Source organism: Haliotis rubra, unplaced genomic scaffold (assembly GCF_003918875.1).
Source record: "Haliotis rubra isolate DU_JTF1 unplaced genomic scaffold, ASM391887v1 Scf426, whole genome shotgun sequence".
Classification (NCBI taxonomy): Eukaryota; Metazoa; Mollusca; class Gastropoda; order Lepetellida; family Haliotidae; genus Haliotis; species Haliotis rubra.
Genome location: NW_025767109.1, coordinates 378,189 through 406,015, shown reverse-complemented (window position 1 = coordinate 406,015; position 27,827 = coordinate 378,189).

Below are 27,827 nucleotides of genomic sequence, written 5' to 3'. Positions count from 1 at the left end.
GTCAAGCAATCTTTGAAAGTGCACAGTCGTTAAGGGAAAGGCTTGATCATTATTATAACGCCACTCTCACTTCGTAGGGATGAAATTGTTCAGGCGTTGGTTATTCCAGTTGCTACAAAGTTTCCAGGCAGTAAATAAGTTACGACATGAGAGATGCGGATAAATAAATCACGTATTTATTGCTGAGTGTGCCCTGCTGAAGGTTGAGGAATGGCGCCCGGCCACCTACGGGCACGGCGTTACCACTACATCACCTCAGTCGGCTCCGAGTAAACCAGCCGTGAGCACTTCACCCACACATTTCTCAGACGCTCGGACTTATTTCTCTTTGAACTTGTACACTTTGGGAAACGATTGGGTGTTTGGTTGTGCACTTAATTAAAGATTGATCAATGAAACAAGTGTGAATGTCTGCGTATTAGAATACCATATTCCTATTATCTGCCCCGGAGAAATGTACATGCACGAAAATGTTCTTAAACCTACTACAGCCATTTCTACCATGTCTACTGCTATTACTGCTACAACAACTACTGCACTTAACATCATCATCACCATGACATAGAATGAATAAATCCATCAAACGTTGAGGTTATTCTTAAAATTCGTATCTCATTTCTTCATTCAAGGTTTTCGTTACCAAGATAACGAATTATTGATCCGCTTGTGTTGTTGCGGTCAGTGTGTTACGTCAGAACATTTATGAAAATGTTTATTATGATTAATTTCGTTGCAATAAAAAAAAGTCCAAGCAATTATTGAACACTAAAATAGTCATTCCTCTGGCCAAAGACTTCCCTGTTAAGCGAAATTGTGTAAAAACTGACAGTTTAACAAATTGACTTGAGGAAAGTCATACATGACGTTTCCCGAAGACAAATTGCAGCGTCGGCTTCGGGGTTAATGCATAGAATGACGTTACAAAGAAATCGTCGTTAATCGAGAATGACAACACAACTGAAGAACTGGAAGTTTCCAAGATAACCTCAAATTCAAAATCACCTCATTTTTCTCAAAGATTGTGTCCTTGTGATTACTTCATCAGCTCTGCTCACGAACCAAGGATGTGAACGTGTCGATGTAATTTTACACGCATTCGGAGAATGCAGGTGTTCATTGTTTTCACGAAACTATACCTTTAGCAAATTACGATATTGTTAACACATTAAACATTATTGCAATGTGATATTTCAAGGGGATTTCAAGGGACACGTCCTGATGATAAATATGAGTTGTGAGTGAAAGTCCGCTAACATTTTTTCAAAACCGAACGCGCTAGTTTCTATCACAGTTTTATGAACAAAATATCTGGGTCCCTGCCAATCCTAAGGATGGGATCAGTGAGGCGAAGTGAAATGCGATCTAAAGTTTCGTCATTATTCGCTGTATAATACCGTTATCAAACAGTCTTAATTTATCTCTGTAGCCATTTGACGATATAATTATTTATTCTGAGCACATGCACTCGAGCAACCGCTGTAAAGGTTCATAATGCAAATAGCCTGGTATTTGAATATTGGCAATGGGCATCACGCTAATGATTTCATCCTATTACACCGAGGCTTGTTAACATCCATGTCGTGTTGAACAACCTTTGTCTAAAAACACTTCTACACATGCTTAAATTTACTTGCCAATGCTATATTTGCTCAAGAATCGATAGACCATTCATCTGTTTTGAGCTACCGATTAAGTAGCGTCTCAATGTGGTCTCAGAAACAAACGTAAATATGATATGCGCAAAAATAAAAGTTATAACAGGGAATCAATACTTCTTAATGATACATCACACAACCGATCAAGTCCAACCAAACTGACGTGACAGTAGCAAAGGAATATACCATTGGTTGATTTTTTCATTCTCTCACCATCATGAAACAAGGGGCAGCAAGACGAAACGACATTTACGCGACGCTTTCCGTATTTACAAACCCGAATCTGGCCGGACCGACACGAAATAGAGTGCATGTGCAAATAAGAATTACAGACCACTTACCATAGCCGCTGGTGGCAAATAAACTCAATTATACATGAATGAAGTGAAGATGCCAAAGCTGGATGTTTGACGAATCACCTGTACTGACAGTCGGAAGTTTCCTAGTCGACTTTTATTCGACTCCTGATGCAGCTAGCCGTCACCTGTCCATCGTGCTTGTACGTGTATTTATGTGATGATGTCATCCTGTATACAAAGTTTTGTAAAAACTCATATGGAAAAGGAAAAAAAATGCATTTCTTCCATTGTAAAGGGATTGGGTTATAATCAAATACGTTAATGAACATGCCTTAGAAGTTATGGAGCATCGTTTGAAACAAACAATGACTGATATCACTCTATTTCCAACGATGAACGTGCTCTTCTGACGATTCAGGTTACACTATTTCTGTGGGGCCACTCTTCCACGTTATGTTCAATAGCACTGTTCAAATCAGAGAACACCATGATGTAAACATGGTCTACCTGGTAGATTTATATACTGTTCCGAAAGAAATACCAAATACGTAAAACCGTGATATAGTGCTGACTACAAAGAAACAAAACCCATCAAACCTTAACAACCTTCAATTTGGTTGCACCAACGTGTGCTACTCAACTACAGCTGTGATAATTATACTATTAGTTATACCTTCATGTGGAAAAACTGTGGTAATTAAAACTGTCTGGTTTCCTGAATTCTTCGGTGTAATCAAATATATACACATGAACATATTAAGTCAGCAGTCCTCAGATGTTACAACTGTTACAACTAAATGTGTCACTGAACTATAGCTGTTGGAACAGTTCTGCATCCTTTCATTTATTCTCGTTTATTATAGGATAACTGGTGACTCGTTATTTTCATGCGGATATGTTTGATTACATAGAATAATTCAGAACGCCAACGCCAGAGAGTTTTAAGTCTCAAATATCTACTGGAGCGAATTAATTAAGTTTGAATGTGTCCTCCAAGCTGTACCGGTAGGGCAGAGGAATTCAGTTGGCAAGAAATAGAAATTATGTCTGACTACATTCCTGCAAAGTTATTTTTCTCCATATTTGTTGAGTGCTGTCAGAATATATTTTATGTTATAAACAGCATGTCGCAACGGGGTAATAAAAGCAAATTTGAAGATCACATTTATAAGCTTATGTAAAGATGAAATCAGAATCTTGAACAGCGTCAACCTTCTCAAAATGTTTGACGACAAAACGTTAAACAGAGATACTTACAACAAAACTTACATATACATTGCGCGCATGTGAAGTCTTTAGTTGATTTGAAAGCAGAGAAAACACATTGCTGTTCTATTCAACACGTCAAAATGTCTCTCAATGACATTTAGATATTTGTTTAACACTTGGTCATGATATTGTCCAACCGTACTGCGGCATAAAGTTCACTTAAACTGTGTCTTTGCACAAGATTGACTTTTCAGTTTTAGGTATTCTCTGGAGGACGTATCGCGGTTCATGATGTAAAACGAGTAAATTTCTGTTTACACTTCAGCATGGACAGTCCTGGGTGTTTACATCGAGTATGACGTCAGTGGCGGATCCAGAGGGGGTTCAGGGGTTCCACACACACACACACACACACACCCTTTTGAAAATGACGGTTCGAACCCCACCTTGGCTCTGCCATTGCAAAACATTAACTTCAATGTGGTCTTTAGTTATTTTCAAAGGGGTGGCGAACCCAAACCCAAATATGTGATTGTACCCAAACGGTGTGGATGGTTTCCCATATCAATCACATGATCGTCCGGTTCACATCCGATTGTTTACACTCCGCTGTCATACAAACAAACCATGCTTCATAAATGATGATAGGATTCATATATCTAGTATATAGACACAGTCATCAGAGCGTCGGGGTAGCCTAGTGGTTAACGCGTCCGTTCGGCAAGACCCGGGTTCAATTCATTTCATGGATACAATGTCTTAAGCATATTTCTGATGTGATATTGCTGGAATATTACTAAAAGCGGTGTAAAACCATACCCATTCACTCACTCACTCCACGCAGTCGTTTTTCACCAAGGTCATAGGATAGGTTTCATACCTTGGGAATTGTTCCTGTTTCAACACCTGGTATGCAGTTCTCAGAGGTATGATGTAGTAGTATTGTATATGTGTGCTTGATGTGCAATGGAGCAGCATGGCGTTACACCTTACAAGGTATGCCAGTCTTACAAGTGGACTGGGTATCGGTTCATTGAAGAGTTAATGATGAAGAGAAATAGTCCACGAACATTTGAATACTGACTTCAGTGGGTGTAACTTCAAGATAAATCCACGTAATGTAAACGTTCAGCACATGTACAACAAAACATTAACAAACAATAGAAATTAACAGTATTATTCAGAGCTCTGACAAAGATCCTTTCTGTATCAACTACTATAGCAGCCTTTGAAGAATGTGTAAACATCATAACTCGATTCAATTCTTTTCATTTTTTTTTGAAGGCGGGGTGGGGGGTCATTTTTAGTTTCAGTTTCATTCCTTTCTATGTCACATTCTTGCATTAACACAATGAATAAAAGGGCAAATAAATAACCAAGATGTAAAAGTGCTATCGTCATGCTTGTCGGTACAACTCAACTCTGACCGAAAGGAAGAGTATTTGAATACTGCCTTGTCATTTCTACTTTGATATGCTGAATAGGCTCACAAAACGTTTGTATTGAGATACTTGCGCTGATGTACAACCACACTAAATTCACGAGTATAATGCCAACCCGGCGCGGCCTTGGCGTCAAAGTCGTAATTACGATGTCGTAAATAACGCCGGTTTCGTTTTCTCTGCAAGACTGCATTGTTCCCCTCATATGATATCCAGGCAAGCCAAGTACGATATTAGACGTTAAACGTTAAAGATTTAAAATTGTTATACTTTATATATCCTATTCATTAATCACGTTTGTGTCTTTCCTCTGTCTCCCTACGTTGAGTGAGGATGGGGGTCATTTATCACAACGAACTGGCTGTACCATTGTTCACATGAATGTAATTGGGGAGTGCTACACAAGAGGGAAGTTCAACAGGGGATTGTCACACTATCATACAGTCTGAATGTGATTATCGATCCCCACACTCACACTGAACCCATCCAGTCTGAAGCTCTGTCATGTCTGGTGGATCTTTCTGCATCACTGCAAGGTTGCGATAACAAACATACAACTGTTTTTCACGAAGCCCATATATCTACTCTCTTCTGAAGCCTTGTCATAAGCTATACTGTGTATATATCATACATTGTATACTTCTACAGATGCATACATTCGCCCTGTATTCTTGCACAATGGTTTACTTTGGCCAGCTTCCACCAGTTTGGTTTCCTTCTGATGCAGATGAATTTGGTGCAAAGTATGATCACGTTTAGGGATTCTACAGAAAAAATAGCATTCTTTACAACACGAAAACATACTCTCGTGGGGAAGACCATTCAGTGTTAAATATAGCATGTATATCGAAGCGGCTTCAAAAACACTTTTACAGTAAAATTGCCAAAAAGGTGTTCCAAATACACACTCCAAACATCGATACCTTAAATAACTTGTCACATACATGTCAATCCAGTTGGGGACATTTAATTTCCCCTAACATCAATACTTTACATTTATGGTGATAACTTTCCTCAAGAATTCGATTATAAAATATCTGCTTGGTGGTAAAAGGTTTAAAGGTCGTTCTTTCTCATTAAAATCTCTTCGATAAAACTGCACTGATACACAAGAAAAACGTATACGAGTGAAAACATGCATACTGAAGAACTGGATAAATGTTCAAAACACAGAATTTCTGTTTTTATAAAGCGATGTAATGAACGATCGATATATAGTATCAATACTATACTAGCCACATAAAGAAACTGTGCATTGTCAAAATATTATCCCAGTTGATAAGTACGATAACAATGTCAAAGGTACATATAAACTTTAATGGAGGGATCATGAGACCATAACAAGTCGGGAGAATTTCAATTGAAAAGTCACAATGACGTCACGAGTCCACAAGCGGGACAGGGGTCAAACGACCATGTCACAAGCTCAATAACGGGTATGTCCACCAGCGGCATTGAGAACAGTAGTGCATCGACGACGCATAGAGCCTATCAAACGTGCAAGAAAAGCTTGTGGGATGTCACGCCAGTTCTGTTGCAAGGTCAAGGACGTTATCTGGCGGATGAGGAAGACGGCGTAAACGTCGATCCATCTCGTCCCAAACATGCTCTATCGGGGAGAGATCCGGTGAATTTGCAGGCCAAGGCAGTAAACCAACGTTGTGGTGTTGCAAGATAGCCATAACAATCCTTGCCGTATGAGGGCGGGCATTGTCCTGTTGGAATGTTAACCCAGGGCCATGACGTTGCAGAAAAGGAATTGCCACAGGTCGAAGAATCTGATCCCTGTAGCCCACACCAGTTGGTGAACAATCACGAAAATAGTTCTTTGGCATGCTGTTATTCCACCCCAAATCATCACGGAACCACCACCAAAGCGATTCCTCTCCATGACACAGGCCTGTATAGGCACGTTGACGTCCATCACTATTGGAAATGTTAAACCTGGACTCATCTGTAAAAACAACATTTCTCCACCAAAACAGGGCTCTGCGGACATGATTTCGGCACCACATTCGGCGAGCTTGTCGATGACGTTGTGTCAGGATAGGCCGTATGGCGGGACGTCGTGGTCAGATCCCGTGATGACGTAAACGTTGTCGAACTGTGTTGGGGTGGATACGGCGAAGTCCTGGGATGGTTCGGGCAGTCATCACTGCAGTCTGAAACCTGTGGCGAAGATGGGTCACCCTTATCCATCTGTCCTGTCTTGTCGTTGTTACACGTGGACGTCCAGAACGTGGCCGATCGATGACGTCATTTTGTTCTGGTAGCGTCTCACCAGTGCAGAAATGGTGTTCCGGTGGCAGTGGAAATGTGCAGCCACTTGTCGTTGAAACATTCCCCACGGACCATCCCAATGGCCTCATGACGTTGTGCAGACGTGAGCCTTGGCATGCTATGCGTTTCAATAGCCGTTTAATTTTTTGAACGATCGCAAGAGCAGGGGTTGAGCTTTCCAAAGTGACAGTATTGTGTGGCATTCATTTGCTCTGTTTCCCTTTCCTGGAATGCACGTGCAACAACGTATTGCACGTCTCAAGGACGAAACCACTGACGTCACGGAACGTGGCACGTGCATGCATGTTGGATACATGTCACTAATCTCTGAGTTTCAATCCTTATGTGTATACAAAGGTTTGATAAATTTAGATTTTAAATTTTTGTATGCACAGTTTCTTTATGTGCCTAGTATATATATCGATCGTATAAAAACTCACGTGTTTCCCGTTGTACATGGTTTTCCAAACTCCAAATACTTTTACTGACACATGTATACGTAGGTTAAACGTTCTCAATCAAAAACGTACATCTTGTAGATCGGTACCAATCTGCAAAGAAGAACATGTTACTCATTTCTTTTGGGAATTTGAAATCAGTAAAATACTGTCGGAAACGTTCCAAGAAGATGACAGGGTTTGATTAACCCTCAGTGTCAACAGCAAGGCCTTGGAGTACAGCCCAGACAGTGATGAGTCGATCTGACTACCCGCTGCACCCTTACATAATGAAGCTGTCCTCGTCTTACACAGTGAACCAAGGTAAACCACTCGCATCGTATCCTTCTTTATTCTTCTTTATGTGTTTGCCCCTACATCATTGAAGCAAAATTCGTAAATGAATTAATTTTCGTGATTTATAGCCGCCAAATCCACCTCTTGACTCTAAATATTAGCTGATGGCATCAATTAACCAACAGTGACAAGTCTTTAATTCAATGTGGAAAGAATTGCGGAGATGTCAAGCAATTCTTGAAAGTCCACAGTCGTTAAAGGAAAGGTTTGATCATTAATATAACGCCACTCTCACTTCGTAGGGATGAAATTGTTCAGGCGTTGGTTATTCCAGTTGCTACAAAGTTTCCAGGTTGTAAATAAGTTACGATATGAGAGATGTGGATAAATAAATCACGTATTTATTGCTGAGTGTGCCCTGCTGAAGGTTGAGGAATGGCGCCCGGCAACCTACGGGCACGGCGTTACGACTACATCACGTCAGTCGGCTCCGAGTAAACCAGCCGTGATCACTTCACCCACACATTTCTCAGACACTCGTAAATATTTTCATTAAACTTTTTGAGTGTTTGGTTGTGCACTTAACTATATATTAATCAATGAAATAAGTGAGAATGTCTGTGTTTCAGAAAATCAACTTATATAATATCAACATTATCTGCCCCCGTAGAAATGTACTTACACTAAAATGTAATTTGACCCATGTACCATGATGTTACAACTGGAATCATTCTACTGCAAACCCTACTACATAAACTGTAACTGCTCAAACCACCGGAACTATTCTCCCTACTACTGCTGCTACTGCTACAACAACTACTGCACTTTAGGAAGACTTAGTCTATTAAACATTGAGAGGGGTTTTTTTAACTGTTACTCATTTGTTCATCCAGGATTTTGTTGCAGAGAAAACGAGTTATTGATCCGAATGTGTTGTTTCAGTAAACTGTCCGTGTGGTACGTGCTTTGACACAGAACATTTCTAAAAATGTTTATTGTGATTATTGTCATTGCAGGCAAAACTTCCAAGCAATTATTGAAACCACAAATGGCCATTTCTCTGACCAAAGATTTGCCTCTTCGGCGAAATGTTGTAAAAACTGACAGTTTAACAAATTGACTTGAGGGAAGTCATACATGACGTTTCCCGGAGACAAATTGGAATGTTGGCCGAGGGGTTAATGCACAGAATGACGTAAGAAAGAAATCATCGTTAATCGAGAATGACAACACAACTCAAGAACTGGCAATTTCCAAGATAACCTGAATTTCAAAATCACCTCTTTTTTCTTAAAAATTGTCTCTTGTGATTACCTCATCAGCTCTGCTGACGAACCAAGGATGTGAGCGTTTCGATGCAACTTTATACACATTGTGCAAATGTAGATGTTCATTGTTTTCACGAAAATAGAGTTTTTGCAAATTACGATAATGTTAACAGCTCTATCACATTATAGCAAATGAATATTTCAAGGGGATATCTAGAAACACATTCTGATGATACATATGTGTTTTTAAGAAGTCCTGGTAAAAGTTTGTTATTCGAATAGTTTGATATCGATGAAATTGATTACTTACTCATGATAGAGATCTATGGTTTTGGTGGAATAGGTCTGCTCCTAATTTTCGGGTAGTAACAGTAGTAGTACTAGTAGGACCACTAGTTAAACCTCCATCTGTTGCTCAATGACTGCTATGGTAAATATGCCATTGGTTACACCTAAATGTGTCTAAATGTGTTATGCAGCTACAGGTGTGGAAATAGTTCTGTTTCCGTAAATTTGTTCCTATGAATTATCAAGGGACCACTGACTCATTATTTTCATGTGGATATATTTGATTACACAGGATATATCACAACGCCAACGCCAGATAGATGTTATATTATTTCCGTTGCACATTTTGGTATTAGTAAAGGTATAGTTGCCACAGCTTACTTGAGTAACACACGCAGGTGTGACCAGTGGCATAATTAACCACAGTTGCACTTGAGTAACACATGTAGGTGTAAGTAAAGGTATAGTTACTACAGTTTACTTGAGTAACACATGTAGGTGTAAGTAAGAGTATAGTTACAACAGCTTACTTGATTAACACATGTAGATGTAAGTAGGTATAGTTACTACAGCTAAACACATGTAGATGTATAGTTACTACAGCTTACTTGAGTATATGTAGGTGTAAGTAAAGGCATAGCTTGAGGAAGGTGTAACACATGTAGGTATAAGTAAAGGTATGGTTACTACAGCTTATTTGAGTAACACATGTAGGTGTAAGTAAAGGCATAGTTACTACAGCTCACTTGAGGAACACATGTAGGTATAAGTAAAGGTATGGTTACTACAGCTTATTTGAGTAACACATGTAGGTGTAAGTAAAGGTATAGTTACTACAGCTTACTTGAGTAACACACGTAGGTATAAGTAAAGGTACAGTAACTACAGCTGAAGTTGGGTAACGCACCTAGGTGCAACTAAAGAAATGAATCTCAATGTTTAATGGCAGTTGTTGTTGAAATCATACCAAACTGTTGAAATTGTCCCTTACACCATGGAGAAGGTGCTGCCGATCTCTTTTCGTGTTTTCAAATCGACTTCACAACGGCTCTGTTCTGCTGTTGTGTGCGACGTTCTCCGTGGTCTAGTGGATAGGTCGACGGAAAGCATCGAAAGTGGCTACCTTTTTAATCTGGGGCATGTTAGTTCAGTAGGCTTGCACATTGAAAGCGACGGTGTACGAGGGCAATAATGTTGAACGCCACGTTAAACCCCGTTTCACGACATCTAATGTGGTGTATAGGTTTATGGAACACAATAAAACATTTTGACGTTACCATTATCTTTTTGTTCCCATAAATTCTTATAAATGACAAGGCCACGAAAAGATATTGAACGCTGTCGAGACAGATATCCTTGACAGTCTGGCGCTGAGGTTACATACTGAATTCCAAAAGAAACGCGAATGTTTGAAATGACATGAAATATGACATTAATCAAGGCAAAGTGGTATGTGTCTCATTCTGAGATAGTCATTCTTGTCAGTTGTATGTTCTGATGACACCGACATGTCATTTGCCATGCCTCTTCAGTGACCAGACCCGTGAGGTTCTTGGTTAGAATTGATCTTCAGCAACCCATGCTTGTCGTAAAAGGCGACCAACAGGATCGGGTGGTCAGGCTTGCTGACGTGGTTGACACATGCGATCGTATACCAATTGCGTAGAACGATGCTCATACTGTTGGTCACGGGATTGTCTGGTCCAGACACGATTAGACCGCCGCCATAAAGTTGGAATATTTCTGAGTGAGTGCGGTGTAAAACCTAACTCACTCACTCTGATGATACCGAAATGTCATTTGCCATGGCTCTTCAGTGACATTAAGTGACTCTTCAAATGGTGGTATCTAACGTAAGAGAGGGAGTTTAGTTTTACGCCACACTCAGCAATATTCCAGCTATATGGCGACGGTGTGTAGATAGTCGAGTCAGGACCAGAACATCCAGTGATCAACAGCATGAGCATTGACATGCGCAATTGGAAACCGGTGACATGTGTCAACCAAGCCAGCGAGCCTGACCACTTGATCCCGTTAGTCGCCTCTTACGACAAGCATGGGTTACTAAAGATCAATTCTAACCCGGACCTTCACGGGTAGGCGGTATCTCACGACGTCTTATTGACATTATTACAAAACACATCTGGTTGTGGATATAGATACTTTGTGTGTAAACATTATGGCCACACTTTGTTTTGTTTGCATGATTTTTAAGCAAACACCAATCTCTTTATTCAGCACTGTATCACAGTTTTACGTGATTTGCTTTTCTCTTGGAACTGAGTATATATACTGAACATCATTGAAAACGCACCACTTATAAAAGTTCAGATTATTAAAAGCACGCGTAAGGAATTGATATATTTTGAGTGGATAATAACAGATGGACGACTGACAAAAACAACAACACAGAAAAGACGCTCATTCACTGAAATGTTCCACAGTCAGAAAGGATCAAACACACGTTGGGTCAAATCGAAAAGTCAATATCGCGTGTGACCGCCATTTGCATTCACACATGCAGTTCAACGTCTCCTCATTGAGTCAGAGTTCTTGAGGATGGCATTCCACTTCTGCAGTAGTGCAGCCTCAAGTTCCCGGATGTTTCGCATCTGTTGTCGCCGCGAAAGACTTTGACCAATTTCGTCCCACAAGTGCTTCATGGGGGATACATCCGGCGACTGTGCTGTGCACTGAATAACCTGGATGTGTTGCTGGGCCAGATACTGCATGGAAAGTCTTGTTGTGTGTGCCCGTGCGTTGTCCTGTTGAAAAGTATGGACATCTTGGTGGTGATTGAAGACAGATACGATGTGGTTCTGAAGAATCTGCTCACGGTAATAAAGGGCATTAACTCTCCCTTGACAGACATGAAGGCAGTCCTGTGATTGTAATTTATTCCACCCCAGACCATGACACTCCCACCACCCAAAGGTCTGTCTGAACCACACCAGCATAACGTTCACTACATCTACGCCAAACACGTAATCGGTCGTCAGCATTACGTAGATGAAGACGTGACTCGTCAGTGCCTACCACACCATGCCATTGTTGTAACCTTTACTGAAAATACACGCTAGCCCACTGTATACGCTCATTACGGTGTCTGTCAGTCAGAATTAGTAGGACGTCGAGCATGAAGCCCTGTAGCGTGTAGACGGCGTCGCATGGAATCAGCGCTGATGACCCCCACGTCAACCTTGAACTAGTGCAGCAGTCCTGGCAGTCGGCAGTGTTCAATCACTGATATGGACAAGGTCAATATGGCGATCCTGATGGAGCGTCGTAACACATTGTTGCCAAGGTCATTGAAGGTCACGGGTGCTGCCTGTTTACTGATGTCGTCTATGAAGCCTAACGATGGTGGAGTGGCCAAGTCCAAGTTGTCGAGCAATATCCTTGCTGCTGGTGCCAACCTGAATCATGCCTAGTGCACGTTCTCTTTCGTGAGGTGTTAACCTCGGCATCTCTGTCCTCGTTTCACAATCGTTAGTGAACCAATGAGAATCGGTTCTCATACACCTGCTTTTACTGTCACAGTCAGTAGGATTTCAGAATGAAATTCGCGCTTTTTTCATGGCGTGGCTGCATGTTGATACATTTTGGAATTAAGAGTCATACTGTGGACAGGAATTTGTTTCTAATGCATTTTTTCAACTGGACATGCCCTTCGACTTCATGTTAGTTATATTCATTGTCATGCTGAAATCCATGTTGATGAAAATATGGACAATTTTAGACTGGTGCGTTTTCAATGATGTTCAGTATATTTACCAGCTAAACGTCTTAATGCATGGTGTTCCCTGATTTGAATGCAGTGCTGTTGAGCAGAACGTGGAAATGGACGTGTGAATACAATAACCATCAAATTTACACGAAGATGGTCAAAGAAGCACATTCATGGTTGACCAGTAGAGTCCTATTGTTTGCTCCAAACGACAATAACCCACTTCCTTTACCACATTGGAAGGAATCGTAGTTGTTTTCCTTTACCATCTGTTTTGAGATTATTGGATTACAGCATGGCCATCGCATAAACACATGTACAAGTAATTTTCTAGCAGTATTGATGTGGACATTGCCGTCGTAACATGTGTTCACAAAAATGTCTCTCCTTCACGGTGTCTAGGACAATTGCCACCCGCACTATTGCCACACGGAAAAATGCCGTACGTACATGGCAGTTTATACGCTTCCTTCGCTCACCAGATGCAGACCAATATATTATATGAATTCCTTTCACGTCAGTGTGCATTTAGAAGGGAAAAATGGAATATATTAGAGAAGCTTAAGGTTTGCGCTCATACAGACCAATGAACATTGCAACGGCAGGAGAGCGTCACTGTACACAATATGGTACATTCATTCCACACCGGGTTTAGGTGAAGGCAGGTTACGGAAACGGTCGATCGGTGATGGATAACTACATCAGCTGCCGGATACAAGTCGACCAGCGAACTTCCGAATGGAAGTTCAGATGATTCGTCAAACATCCACCTTTGTCATCTACACTTCATTGATCTTTTAATTGAGTTTATTTGACAACCAGAAGCTACTGTTAGTAAGCTGTGATTCTTATTTGCACATGCGCTGAACTTCATGCCGGTCCGACAGATCCAAGTATGTAAATACGGAAGGCGTCTCGTAAATGTCGTTTCATCTTGCTGTTCTTTGTTTCATGATGGGGAGAGACTGAAAAATGTCAACCTATAGTTATATTCCTTTGCTTCTGTCACGTTATTTTGTTTGGACTTCATCGGTTGTGTGATGTATCATTAATAACTATTGATTTCCTGTTATATCTTTGCGCGTATCAAATTTACATTTCTTTCTATGACAACATAGAGGCGCTACTTAATCGGTAGCCAAAAACACTTGAATTACTATCGATGTTTGAGCAAATATGGCATTGGCAAGTAAATTTAAGCATGTTTAAAAGTGTTTATAGAAAAAGGGTGTTCCACATGACAAGGGTATTAACAAGCCGCGGTGTAATAGGATGAAATCATTAGCGTGCTGCTCATTACCAATATTCAAACACCAGGAGTATTTGCATGATGAGCCTCTACAGCGATTGCTCGAGTGCATGTTCTCAGAATAAACAATTATATCGTCAAATGGCTACAGAGATAAATTCAGACTATTTGATAACAGTGATATATCGCTAACAATGACGATGAATTTCCTCATTATTTGTCCTTGTGCGCAGCGTTTCTTGAAGACTGACATAACGGTTCAGCGAGCGAGTGAGTGAGGAAAGAAGAGGGACGAGGAGGCGAGGGAACAGGGAGATATTCAATGTGGTGTATTGTCCGTTGAAATCATTTTGGGCCGCTTTCAACGAAGTTCTCGTTATATCACTGAGTATCAGAAGAGAGAGAGGAAAGATGCAGGTCTTACGAGAACTTACGAGAATGGGGATGATACCTGACAAGACTAGGGACTTGGCTTGCTGAAGGGACGCAACTCTGCAAAGCGAAATACCACGCCTTGGGCAACTGGCTACACATTCACACATAACAATTTACAGCATGAGGTTTATGTCACTAGACACTTGGCTCCGACCTGGGGCAGGGATTTGCAGAAACGATAAACAAAAACATATCTTACTTTCCGCCTCATTTGCTTGGGTTTATTCAGTAAGCCGAAACCTCATGTCATTCAAAGAAAATTCCTTCTTATCATTGCTGCTGAGCGTTGTTTTCAATCTGTATAATTCTATTACCTGACCGAAAAACCTTCACGTGGGCGTGTGAGAAACAAAGCTGACGATCGCCCACAAGCTTCGGTACAAACGTGTTTTATGTACTGGCTGTCGGTATTGAAAAGTTATCATCAGACATCACCAGTTAGACGCTAATCCAGACTTTCAACACTGATTTGTCAACAACATTGTTTTTGTGAGCGTTCTATTGTTACTAGTACGATTATTGGTGCCGGTGTATTTTGATACAGAGGCCATTGGTGAGAAGTACACAAGCAGACAATAGCAGTTTTGGGAAGCGTACGACTACCACTGTGTAACATTCCCCTTCACATACCCGTGAGCACTTCACCCACACATTTCTCAGACACTCGTAAATATGTCTCTTTTAACTTGTACACTTTGGGAAACGATTTTGGGTGTTTGGCTCTGCACGTCATTACAGACTGATCAATGAACCAAGTGTGAATGTGAGCGTATCAGAATATCATATTCATATTGTCTACCCCAGAGAAATGTACACATACAAAAATGTACTTTGACCAATGTACTGTGATGCTATAACCAGTATTATTCTACTGCTACTGCTGCTAACACTAATACTTCAACTGTAACTGCGAAAACTGTCACCACCACTACTGCAACTACTGATGCTACTCCCCCTGCCTCCTCCTGCTGCTGCTACTACTACAACTACGTCTACAACTATTACTGCTGGTACTACACCATGAGAAATGTACAATATGACCAATGTACTGTGATGATACATCTAGTATTACTCTTCTAAGGCTGCTGCTGTTGCTACTACTGCCGCTACTACTACTACACTACTACTACTACTACTACTACTACTTCTACCCACAGACAACTAATAAACCCATTTCACCAAAGCCATAGAAGTGTGTCAGGAATGCAAGTGCTATTACAAGAGCCATTCATACTTTTACTGCACGTACCATGGATAGTACCAATGGAAATACAATCTTCTGCGACTACCATCCATATATATTATAAACTACTTCTTCCTCTGATGGTGGTTCGTTGACCAAACCCGTGAGAGAGAGAGGGGGGGGGAGAGAGAGAGAGAGACAGAGAGAGAGACCATATCGCTTTATCCTTGCAAGAATCTTGAACGACGTTAAATGCCGATTCACTACATGGCACTGATACGATCATGAGCATTGGCATTGCCACAGATTATTAATTAATCAATTTAATCTATATAATATTCCAATAACAATACGTCCTTCGGGGAAGACTTTCTCAACGTATCAATGTATTATCAGAACGTGCCATTTGAAACATTAATTTCGATAATGCGATATGACATTATCGTTGTTTGCACAAAGATCCTCTATTATCTTGAAAACAATAAACATCTGCATTAGCACGATGTGTATAAAGTTACACCGAAACGCTCACATTCTTGGTTCGTGAGCTGAGCTGATAAGGTAATCACAAGGATACAATCTTAAGGAAAAAAGAGGTGATTTTGAATTTCAGGTTATCTTGGAAAATACCAGTACTTGTTGTTGTGTTGTCATTTCTCGATTGAATGGAGCTTGTTTACAGACTAGTGATTTGTAGTGTCTTCTTCATTGGCATTCTGGAAGCATTCTATGTAAGTACAATCGTGTGTACCCAGATCAAAGCTACGGAGGTTGTTTATAGAGGCGAGAACACATTTTGCACAGAAAATAGCTCTGCATATCCACCCACGAATCTCACGTGCGGCGTGACAGGTGTAACAGTGACCGACATTTGTGACCTGTTACCTAACAACGGCGTGAACATAAACAAACAGATGTTGTTGCTAGCAGGAGATGTCGAGAGTAACCCCGGACCTGTAACTTTGGAGGATGTCATGAATGAAGTGAAGGACGTTAAGAAAGAAATAACAGACTTGAGGAAAGATGTGCAATCTATACATGCTGATGTTAAAGACTTACAGAGGAAAAACACATCATGAAACATTGCTCTGTCAGCCCAGCATGGGGACATGGAGACCAGAGTGAAACAGATGGAGGATGATATGGAAACAACATCACAACTAGAGGAGGATCTCGACAAACTCGAAGCACAGAGTAGACGGGACAATATCATATTGTATGGCATTACGGAAACAGACGACGAGGATCCACTGAGTGCCAAGTTTAAGCTTCTGGATCTGATAAACTGTCTCCTGCCAAGCATCAAACTGACGGCAAGGGATATTCAGAGCCTCAGGAAACGACAAGCTGGCAAAGTCAGACCTGTTACAGCGAGATTTATTCACGCCGATGATCCAGATAAGAGGCGCAAGAGAAATCTTTAGAGGTAATGGTGTGAAGTTCAGTGCAGATCTGACCAAGAGACAGAGACAAAACTTAGCACATTCAGAGAACAGGGACAGCGAGGCTACTACAGGAATGGTGTTCTGCATGTGAGTACAGAGGAGTCGGAACCAGAGGCTTCTTCTTCACGTATTATACTACGGGCACATAGGCGGAACCAGAGAGACTAGAAGCAAGTCTACGGGTAGTGACACAACTCGCAAATAGGATTATGGCCGGGTCACAGCAAAGAGGAGTAAAATCTCTCGAACTAACCTTTCGGAACATTGAAGGACTTGTGAATAAACTCGAGGATAATGACTTTATGGATTGTGTGAATTCTTATGATATAATAGGACTAACAGAAACATTGCTTCACCAATTTGACTTAATAACATATTTTACAGATTTCTCGATCTACTGTAAAGATGCTTATAAACTGTCATCAGGCAACCAGAAAGGCTGCCATGCAGGTGGTATTGCATTTTTAGTTAGAAATTACATTGATAGATTTGTAACACTCCTAAATATGTCACATATAGGTATATCCCTTAAACTTAATCAAGAAATATTTGACCATGGAAATGATATCTTATATGGTTGTGTATATATTCCCCCTCAATATTCGAAATATTATGACAATGCAATTGAACATAATGGAATATTTCAGCTTGAGCATTTAATTGTTGAACACCTTGAATGTTTTACTTCAGACCCAGTTATTTTGATTGGTGGTGATTTTAATGCAAGATCGGATGATTTACAGGAGAGTATTCCTGATTTTGATGACAGTACAAGGAGTGATTTTGATGTTGTTAAAACAATTGTTAAAAGAGAAACCGAAGATAATTATGTTAACACATTCGGCAAATCACTAATAGATCTTTGCTCCGTGTTTGGCTTACATATCGTTAATACACCGCCTCCGTGGTGTAGTGGTTAGAGCGTCCGCCCGGAGAGCGGAAGGTCGCGGATTCGATCCCCGACCGCGTCATACCAAAAGACGTTAATATATGGTACTTGTTGGTCCCTGCCTGGCGCTCGCATTAATGGGTACAACAAGGACCGGTCGGCTCGGAGTCAGTATAATGTGTCTGAGTGGGGTATTCATGCTTCACTGCGGCATGGTATCTCAGTGGGCAAGCACTATAAAACCAGCTTAAGTCTGGGCTAGTACAAGCAGCCGCACATACACATACACACGCATGCACGTCGTCATATGAGCGAAATATTCTCAAGCACGACGTTAAACCCAATTTCACCTCACCTCACATATCGTTAATGGTCGCTATGGTAATGATGTAGGTGCAATGCCTTTCTTCGGTAATACGGGTGCGAGTCTGATAGATTACTGCCTGTTATCTTTAGATGTGAGAGACCGTGTACTTGACCTCAATGTTGTTAATAGATCGGAATCATGCCACTTACCTTTATCAAGTGTTTATAATGCAAATGTATGTAGGGATGAAAGTATTTCAATATTCTACAAGCACGTCCGGGATATTGATAAGAAAGAAATATTTGTAACGAACTTGTGTTCAGATGACAACACCAGTGCAATCAAATATGCAGAAGATATGATAACTTCAAATACAAATGAATCAATAGATTTGTTTACAAGTACTATAAACAAAGCAGCAGGGTGTTTCCAGGTTACGTTCAGTACTAGTAGTTCTGGTAGACGAACTAGAGGGAAATGGTTTGATAGGGACTGTAGGCAGGGTAGCCGTGAGGAGAGACGGGCATTACGCAGACTACACAGTAACAAGTCGAAAGAAAACTTTACATCATATAGAACTATCAAGAAACAGATATAAATCTTTGAGAAGAAAGAAACAGAATGATTACAGATATAAAATCTCACTGGTTTTGAACGATATGCTAACACAGGATTTCACTCACTTTTGGCGTAGTTTTAAGGATCTTCGGGTTACTTCCCGTACAGTATGTAATATTAATGTTGAGACATGGTTTCACTACTGTTCTACATTGTATGTTGAAGATGAATCTTCGGATCAAGATTTTGCTGAAAACCACTCTGTGTTAAACGAAGAAACTCGTGAGATAACGACAGGTAATAATGTTGTTATCACAGAGCATGAGATAAGCAAGGCAATAGATAGACTCAAGGGAGTTAAGGCTGCTGGACAGGACCAGATGATAGGTGAATTTTTTAAAGAAGAAAAACAACATATTATCAGCTATATGCTAACGTTATTTAATCATATATTCAAGAATGGGTTGTTTCCACAACAGTGGTCAATGGGTATAGTACTACCTATTTATAAATCTGGTGCTAGAATGAATCCTGACAACTATAGGGGAATAACCTTAATGAGTGTGCTTGGTAAGATATATACAACGATTCTCAATCAGAGATTGACGTCATGGGTAAAACAGCTTGTAAAAATATCAAAAGAACAGGCAGGTTTTCGGGAAGGTTACTCAACAACAGACAATATTTTTGTATTAAATGCCCTTATCCAAAAACATTTATCTAAACGGAAAGGTAGATTCTATGTTGCATTTATAGATTTCCGTAAGGCATTTTTAATAGAAAACGTTTACTTATATTACTTAATAAGACAGGGTTATCAGGAAACATTTTGAATGCTTTACGGGCTATTTACGAAGAGGGTAAAAAATAAAGTAAAGTCTAATGATTCCTTCACATAGTTATTTGAATCGTCCATAGGACTACGCCAAGGGTGTGTCTTGAGCCCTTTGCTGTTTTCGTTATATATAAACGAATTGATATATACTCTTGAGATTAGTGGTCACAAAGGGATACAGCTATTCCCGAATATATAGAACTTCTCATTTTTCCTTTTTGCGGATGATATAATACTCTTTTCAGATACGGTTATTGGTCTCCAAAAACACCTCGATACATTGAATGCTAATTGCATAAAATGGAAATGGCAAGTTAACTTACAAAAAACTAACATTGTCGTTTTTAGAAAACATGGTGGTCTACGAAAATATGAAAAATGTTACTTTGGTAATGATTTAGTTAAAATAGTTCCACAATATAAATATCTTGGGGTTTTGTTTACATATAATCTAAGCATGCAAAAATCTGTCCAAAGTGTTTGTATTAAGGGTAAAGCTGCACTATATGAGTTACTGAGGTCAATGAAATCGCTAGGCAATCTATCCCATGAGTTGTACTTTAAAATATTCGATACGAAGCTAAAACCTATTTGTATGTACGGCGCAGAATTGTGGGGATATCAAAAGTTTGAAGTCTTAGAACGAATACAAACAACAGCCTGTAAAAGATTCTGAGGAGTACCGAGTAATACACCAAATGTAATGGCTACTGGTGAATGTGGCAGATTCCCAATTTATGTAGAAACATTTATTAGATGAATTAGCTATTGGTTATCATTACTACACATGACAGATAATAGACTTCCCCAAAAAGCTTATAATATGATAGTTTGTTTAGATATACAAAAAAGAGTTAGCTGGGTATCATTTATTAGCGAGTCATTATTTAAGCTGGGGCTCGGATACGCATGGATATATCAAGAAGTTAGTTTTGAACGAGATAAAGATGAGACTTAAAGATGTTTCTCTACAACAGTGGCATTCAACCATAACTGAGAGTACTAGATACGACAATTATTATATATAAACACAATATTTTCCCAGAAAAATATGTAACAAATTTCCAACTTTCATATTTGAGACGATACTTAGCTTTCCTAAGAACTGGAGGCGCCCAATTACAGGTAGATATCTGACGAAGAAAGAAGAAGAAGAATCCAAAGAAGATAAGATTTGTAACTTAAATGTAAAAGAAGATGAATTCCAAAATTCCAACACAAAATGTAAAACATAAATGCCAAATATGTTAAATTTCCATTACCAATGTATTTATGTATGACATTATGTTTATTTGTATATGGGCCTAAGGCCACGAACACAATAAAATGAATTGCATTGATTAACGATGATTTCTTTGTTACATTATTTTGTGCATTAACCCCTCGGCCAACACTGCAGTTTGTCTTCGGGAAACGTCAAGTATGAATTGCTTAAAGTCAATTTGTTAAACTGTCAGTTTTTACAACATTTCGCTTAAGAGGGAAATCTTTGGTCAGAGAAATGGCTAATAGTGTTCAATAGTTGCTTAGACTTTTTGCAATTGAAATTATTCATACCAAACATTTTTAGAAATGTTCTGTGTCGAAGCACGTAACTCACGGACAGTTTACCACAACAACACAACCGGATCAATAACTCGTTTTCTTGGTAAGGAAAACCTTGAATGGAGATATGAGATACAAACCTCAATATTTGATGGACTAACTGTTCCTCTGTGTTTATGTCATCGTGCTGATGGTGATGACATTGTGCAGTACCAGCAGTAGCAGTTCTAGATGTAGTTGTAATAGTAGCAGCAGCTTCTGAAGCAGTTGTTATAGTAATAGCAGTAGACGTAGTAGAAGTAGTAGTAGTGTTAGAATAAGAAGTAGTAGTAGTAGTAGTAGTAGTAGTAGTAGTAGTAGTAGTGGCAGTAGTAGCAACAGCAGCAGCAGTAGAAGAGTAATACTAGTTGTATCATCACAGTACATTGGTAATATTGTACATTTCCCATGGTGTAGTATCAGCAGTAATAGTTGTAGACGTAGTTGTAGTAGTAGCAGCAGCAGAAGGAGGCAGGGGGAGTAGCATCAGTAGTTGCAGTAGTGGTGGTGACAGTTTTTGCAGTTACAGTTGAATATTAGTGTTAGCAGCAGTAGCAGTAGAATAACACTGGCTATAGCATCACAGTACATTGGTCAAAGTACATTTTTGTATATGTAAATTTCTCTGGGGTAGACAATATGATTATGATATTCTGATACGCTCACATTCACACTTGTTTCATTGATCAGTCTGTAATGACGTGCAGAGCCAAACACCAAAAATCGTTTCCCAAAGTGTACAAGTTTAAAGAGACATATTTACGAGTGTCTGAAAAAATTGTGGGTGAAGTGCTCTCGGCTGGTTTACTCGGAGCCGACTGACGTGATGTAGTGGTAACGCCGTGCCCGTAGGTGGCCGGGCGCCATTCCTCAACCTTCAGCAGGGCATACTGAGCAATAAATACGTGATTTATTTATCCAGATCCCTCATATCGTAACTTATTTACAACCTGGAAACTTTGTAGCAACTGGAATAACCAACGCCTGAACAATTTCATCCCTACGAAGTGAGAGTGGCGTTATAATAATGATCAAGCCTTTCCCTTAACGACTCTGCACTTTCAAAAATTGCTTGACATCTCTGCAATTCTTTCCACATTAAATCAAAGACTTGTCACTGGTGGATAAAATTGATGGCATTAGCTAATATTTAGAGTCAAACGGTGGATTTGGTGGCTATAAATCATTACCGAAAATTAATTCATTTACTAATTTTGCTTCGATGATGTAGTGGAAAACAGATAAGGAAGGACACGGAGCGAGTCGGGCAGTGGTTTACATTGGTTCTCTGTGTAAGATGAGGACAGCTTCATTAAGTAAGGGTGAAGCTGGCAGCCAGATCGACTCAGCACTGTCTAGGCGGTACACCAGGGCTTTGCTGTTGACATTGACGTATTCATCAAAACCCGTCATCTTCTTGGCACTTTTCCGACAGTTGTATTAAACGTTAGTCCAAGTACAGGTTTCCCTGTTCCATGTTCTTCTTTGCAGTTGTCCTAGATTGGTACAGATTTACAAGATCGTTTTTGATTAAGAACGTTTAACCTACAAGTGTCAGTTACACCAGGTACAACGGGAAACCTGTGCGTTTTGAAAATAGATAAACCATTGACGATACTATATATCGACTACTCATTACATAGTTTTACAAATTGTGAATTTCTGTGTTTTGAACTTTTATCCAGTCACTCAGTATGCATTTTTTCACTCGTATACCATTTTCTTGTGTATCAATGCAGGTTAATCGGATAGATTATAATCATTAAGAACGGTCTTAAACCTTTTTACCATCAATCAATATTTGGATTATCGAATTCTTGAAGAACGTTATTACCATAAATGTAATATATTGATGTTAGGGGGATTAAATGTCCCCAACTAGACTGACATTAATGTGACAAGTTATTTAAAGTATTGATGTTTGGCGTGTGTATATGGAACACAATTTGGGCATGTAAAATGTTAGCCGCTTTGATACACATGCTAAATTTAACACTGAATGTTGTTCCTCGTGAGAGTATGCATGTTTTCATGTTTTAAAGAATATTTTTAATACTTTAAACCAAATCCATCTTTATCAGAAGGAAAACAAACTGCTCGAAACTGATACAAGTGCATCATTGTGCAAGAATACAGGTGTATGTATGCATCTGTAGAAGCATGCACTGTGCAGTATATAACTTGTGACAAGGTTTCAGAAGACAGTAGATATATGTGCTTCAATAAGTAATAGTAATAGTCAGCTTATATGGTGCTCATATCCAGGCACATTGCCTGCTCACGGCGCTACGTACACTACTATTCCCGGTCATAGCACACTATCGTACTTTCCGATACTTTTTTAACTCCCTGGGGATCATACGGACATGCTGCCTGTAAGGCGCAATGAACTAAACACTCACATTGTCAGTACATCCTCACGGGTACCCATTTTACAGCTGGGTGAACTGAGACAAGGCTTCAGAAGAGAGTAGATACATGCGCTTCAGGAAATATAGTTTCAATTACCAGGACTCGATCAACACTGTGGCCAAACGATCCCTATCTCCAAAGATATTTAATTAATTTCATCTTGTTTCTTTTCTATGACTAAACTTTTTGTTTGTTATGGCAATCTTGCAGTGATATAGAAAGGTCCACCAGACACCACACAGGTTCAGACTGGATGGGTTTAGTGTGAGTGTGGGGATCGATAATAACATTTACACTTGACTGTATGATAGTGTGATAGTGTGACAATCCCCTGTTGAACATCCCTCTCCCCAATTACATTCATGTGAACAATGGTACAGCCAGTTTGTAGTGATAAATGACCCCCATCCCCACTCAACGTAGGGTTACAGAGGAAAGACACAGACGTGATTAATATAGTTTATTCAACAGTTTCAATTATCAAGAATATACCAGCCGTTCCCGACTCGATCAACACTGTGGCCATACGATCTCCAAACACATTTAATCAATATTACCTTTTTCGTTTGCTATGACTAAACTGTATGTTTGTTATAGCAATCTTGCAGTGATATTGAAAGGTTCACCATACATCACTGAGCTGTAGGCTGGATGGGTTGAGTTTGAGTGTTGGATCGATAATCACATTCAGACTTGACTGCATGATAGTGTGACAATCCCCGGTTGAACATACCTCTTGTGTAGCACTCCCCAATTACATTCATGTGAACAATGGTACAGCCACTTCGTTGTAATAAATGATCCCCATCCCCACTGAACGTAGGGAGACAGAGGAAAGACACAGACGTGATTAATGGATAGGATATATAAAGTGTAACAAGTTTAAACTTTAACGTTGTTTGTCGGGAGAAAACTCAATCTAATATCGTACTTGGCTTGCCTGGTTATCATTTGAGGAGAACAATGCAGTCTTGAAGGGAAAACGAAACTGGCGTTATTTACGACATCTTAATTACGACTTTGACGCAAAGGCCATGACGTTTTTTCATATTAAACTTGAGAATTTAGTGTGGTTGTACATCAGCGCAAGTATCCCAATGCGAAGGTTTTGTGAGCCCTTTCAGTATATCAATGTAGAAATGACAAGGCAATCGTCAAACCCTCGTCCTTTGCATCAGAGTTGAGTTATACAGACAAGTAAGTTGACAGCATAGACAGAATAAGCTAGAGTTACAAGAGTTGTCGATTTGAGACAAATGTCTCTGCTTTATTCAGGAAGTGTTATATGATATATATCGTCCTAAACACGGAACATTTCACAATATGAGACGGTGTGGTTTTACCGCCGACGGGAGTCCATTGAAGCAAGCTCGGCTTAATTGTTGCCGTTTCTGTCCTAATCAGTCCAGAAATATGGCAAAAGATAAGAACTCGGCGCCGTAACGGGACGGTAACTGAGTTCTGGGGACTTAAAGCCGAGCATGTAATTGATGACACATGCCGATATATAGTAGCCGAAGATAGATTTGTCTTTTAAACATGAAGAAAGTATCAGGCATTGACAGCTTTGCTCAGCTATATGAGCTGGTAGTCAGACCTGAATAAGAGTTCTCTCCCTTGACACATGGGATAAAGTAACGTCGATGTCATGGAGATGACTAGAGTTGCCATAGAAATGGAACAGGGATGTTCACCTGTCGTGCAATGGACGGATATGAGATCTGGTTCAGGAATAGAACTATCAGAAATCCATCTTCCGTTTCTTCTGGTTCGAGATTTTATGAGATTCTGATACTCGTGATTCATTTACAATGACAAACGATGGTGACAAATGTAATGGACACGAGTGTCTTGTTGGAAATAAGTACGGAGACAGATGGATCAATATAACGAAATGTTCCTGATTGATCCCAGTCATAGGGATCCACATTTCACGTCGTGTCATCGCCATTTGCCTCATCCCTTTCTTCATTTATCAGCTGTCCGCAATGGCGGCTGTCGTGTAGTGAAGGCGTCGGGAACTATGGCTGTTGACCACTGATGTAGACGATTTGTCGCTGTCATGGCCACTCATCCTAGTGATGAGGTTAACACATTTCACGCACTGTCAGTGGTATGTCCTTAAGCCACATCTTGATTTATCAGCTGTCTGCAATGGCGGTTGTCGTGCAGTGAGGGCGTTTGGAACTACGGCTGTTGACCATGGATTGGTGCAACATGTCGCTGTTACTGTCGCTACAGACAACAGTTCGGGACGGTCACTTTGTTCAAGAGACTCGATGACAAGCGTGTAATTGATGACACAGGTCGATATTCAGTGGCCGGAGATAAATATTCTAGGATAGGAAGAAAGTATAAGGTATTCAACGCTCGATTCGCGTTGAGCTGGTGATCAGTGCTGATAAGAGTGCCCTCCCTTGACAGGCCGGATAAAGTAAAGTCGTTGGCATGGCGAGGACGAAAGTTGCCATTGGTACAGAAAGGGACGTTCACCTGGCGTGCAATGGACGGACATAAGATCCGATTCAGGAATACGATTATTAGAAATCCCATCTTCCGCTTCCACAAGTTTCAAGATTCTGACAGTCGCGATTCATTTACAATGCCAAACCAAAGCTATTTCGAGTGACAGATGTAATGAACACAAATATCTTGTTGGAAATAAGTACGGACACAGATGGATAACTAAACCGAAGTGTTCCTCATTGATACCAGTGTTGTGCATATACATTTGCTTCATCAGCATATATATCATCACAGGAAAGGGACATATTTGCTTTCATAATCGAGGATGTGGTTGTTTTTTTCTTAGATTAAATGTAACTAATATAAAAGTGTCTTCGTTGGATCCAGAGAATTGACAGCAACTGTCTGTTCTTCGCAAGTGTCGCAGGTGCTTGTTTCTATCTCTGTCACATAATTACAAAACGAAGAGTCTTCTTTCGGACCTAATGGATTTTTTTCATTCTTTGAAGGCAATTCCGAAAGGATGAATACATGCGACCAATTATGGAGGGTAAATCTATCCACGTTCGCAGACATAAACGAGTGATGGCAATGGCTTAGTGGCGTTGTTGTGAGATCAGGCAAATAGACTAATATTTTCCTGACAACTATTACAACTTTTTCATAATCCTACCTTAGAGCAGGATACTTGTCAACACATCGGGTTCGTGTCAAATATACAGACTGATTCTGGCATCTCTTTAACCATGTTTGTGTTGGATATTGTGAATATTGTGAATAGTGCAAATACACTCCTCAGATTAATTCCATATCGAACGGTTTTTAATCAGGTGTTGCAGAATGTAGGTAGACTCCGTACAGGAAGAATATGATAGACGGCGATACGTGCAGACCCGACCCAGACTTTGAAGGTCCTGCAGTTCAGCTGTTAACATGCCCGGAGGGAAATGAGGTTAAATCTCAACGGTGTAGCTTCAGCTGGCTGGCTAGGAATTGTAAGCTCGTCACAATTGGCGCGTTGGACGCCAATTGTGAAATACAGATGAGATGACCTGATCATACCCTGGAGTTTAGAGAGTCTGGTCTGTGCGCCTCCGTCTGGTGTTGTAGGTGGGATCGGATGACTCCATGTTGCTGACTTCGGTAAGGATGACGTTGTACGTCGTTCAAGGATTAAACTGAACCAAACGTTTTAACTCCTTCATGTCACTTTATCAATGTATTCTGTCGTCACATAAAGATGTCACATTATAAGAATAGTGTTACGGGTTAGGAATTACTGTGATAAAATGCTTGAGAGTCCCCTTTAAAGCAGAAAATATAACACAAACAAGTCTATAATATTCAGTTATATATTGAATAAAAGATAAACAAGGTTACAATGAACGACAGTACAGATTTCTAATGCAATGCGAGTGGGTCACAAATCTACAATATTAACTAAATGTCTATAGTCACCAAAGTCATGATCCTTGGAGATATACTGCTTAAAGTGTGTTGACAGCTGTTGAAAGTTCAATGTAGACGAGGCCTCTTGAGTGGTCAGTCTTGACACGTTAATG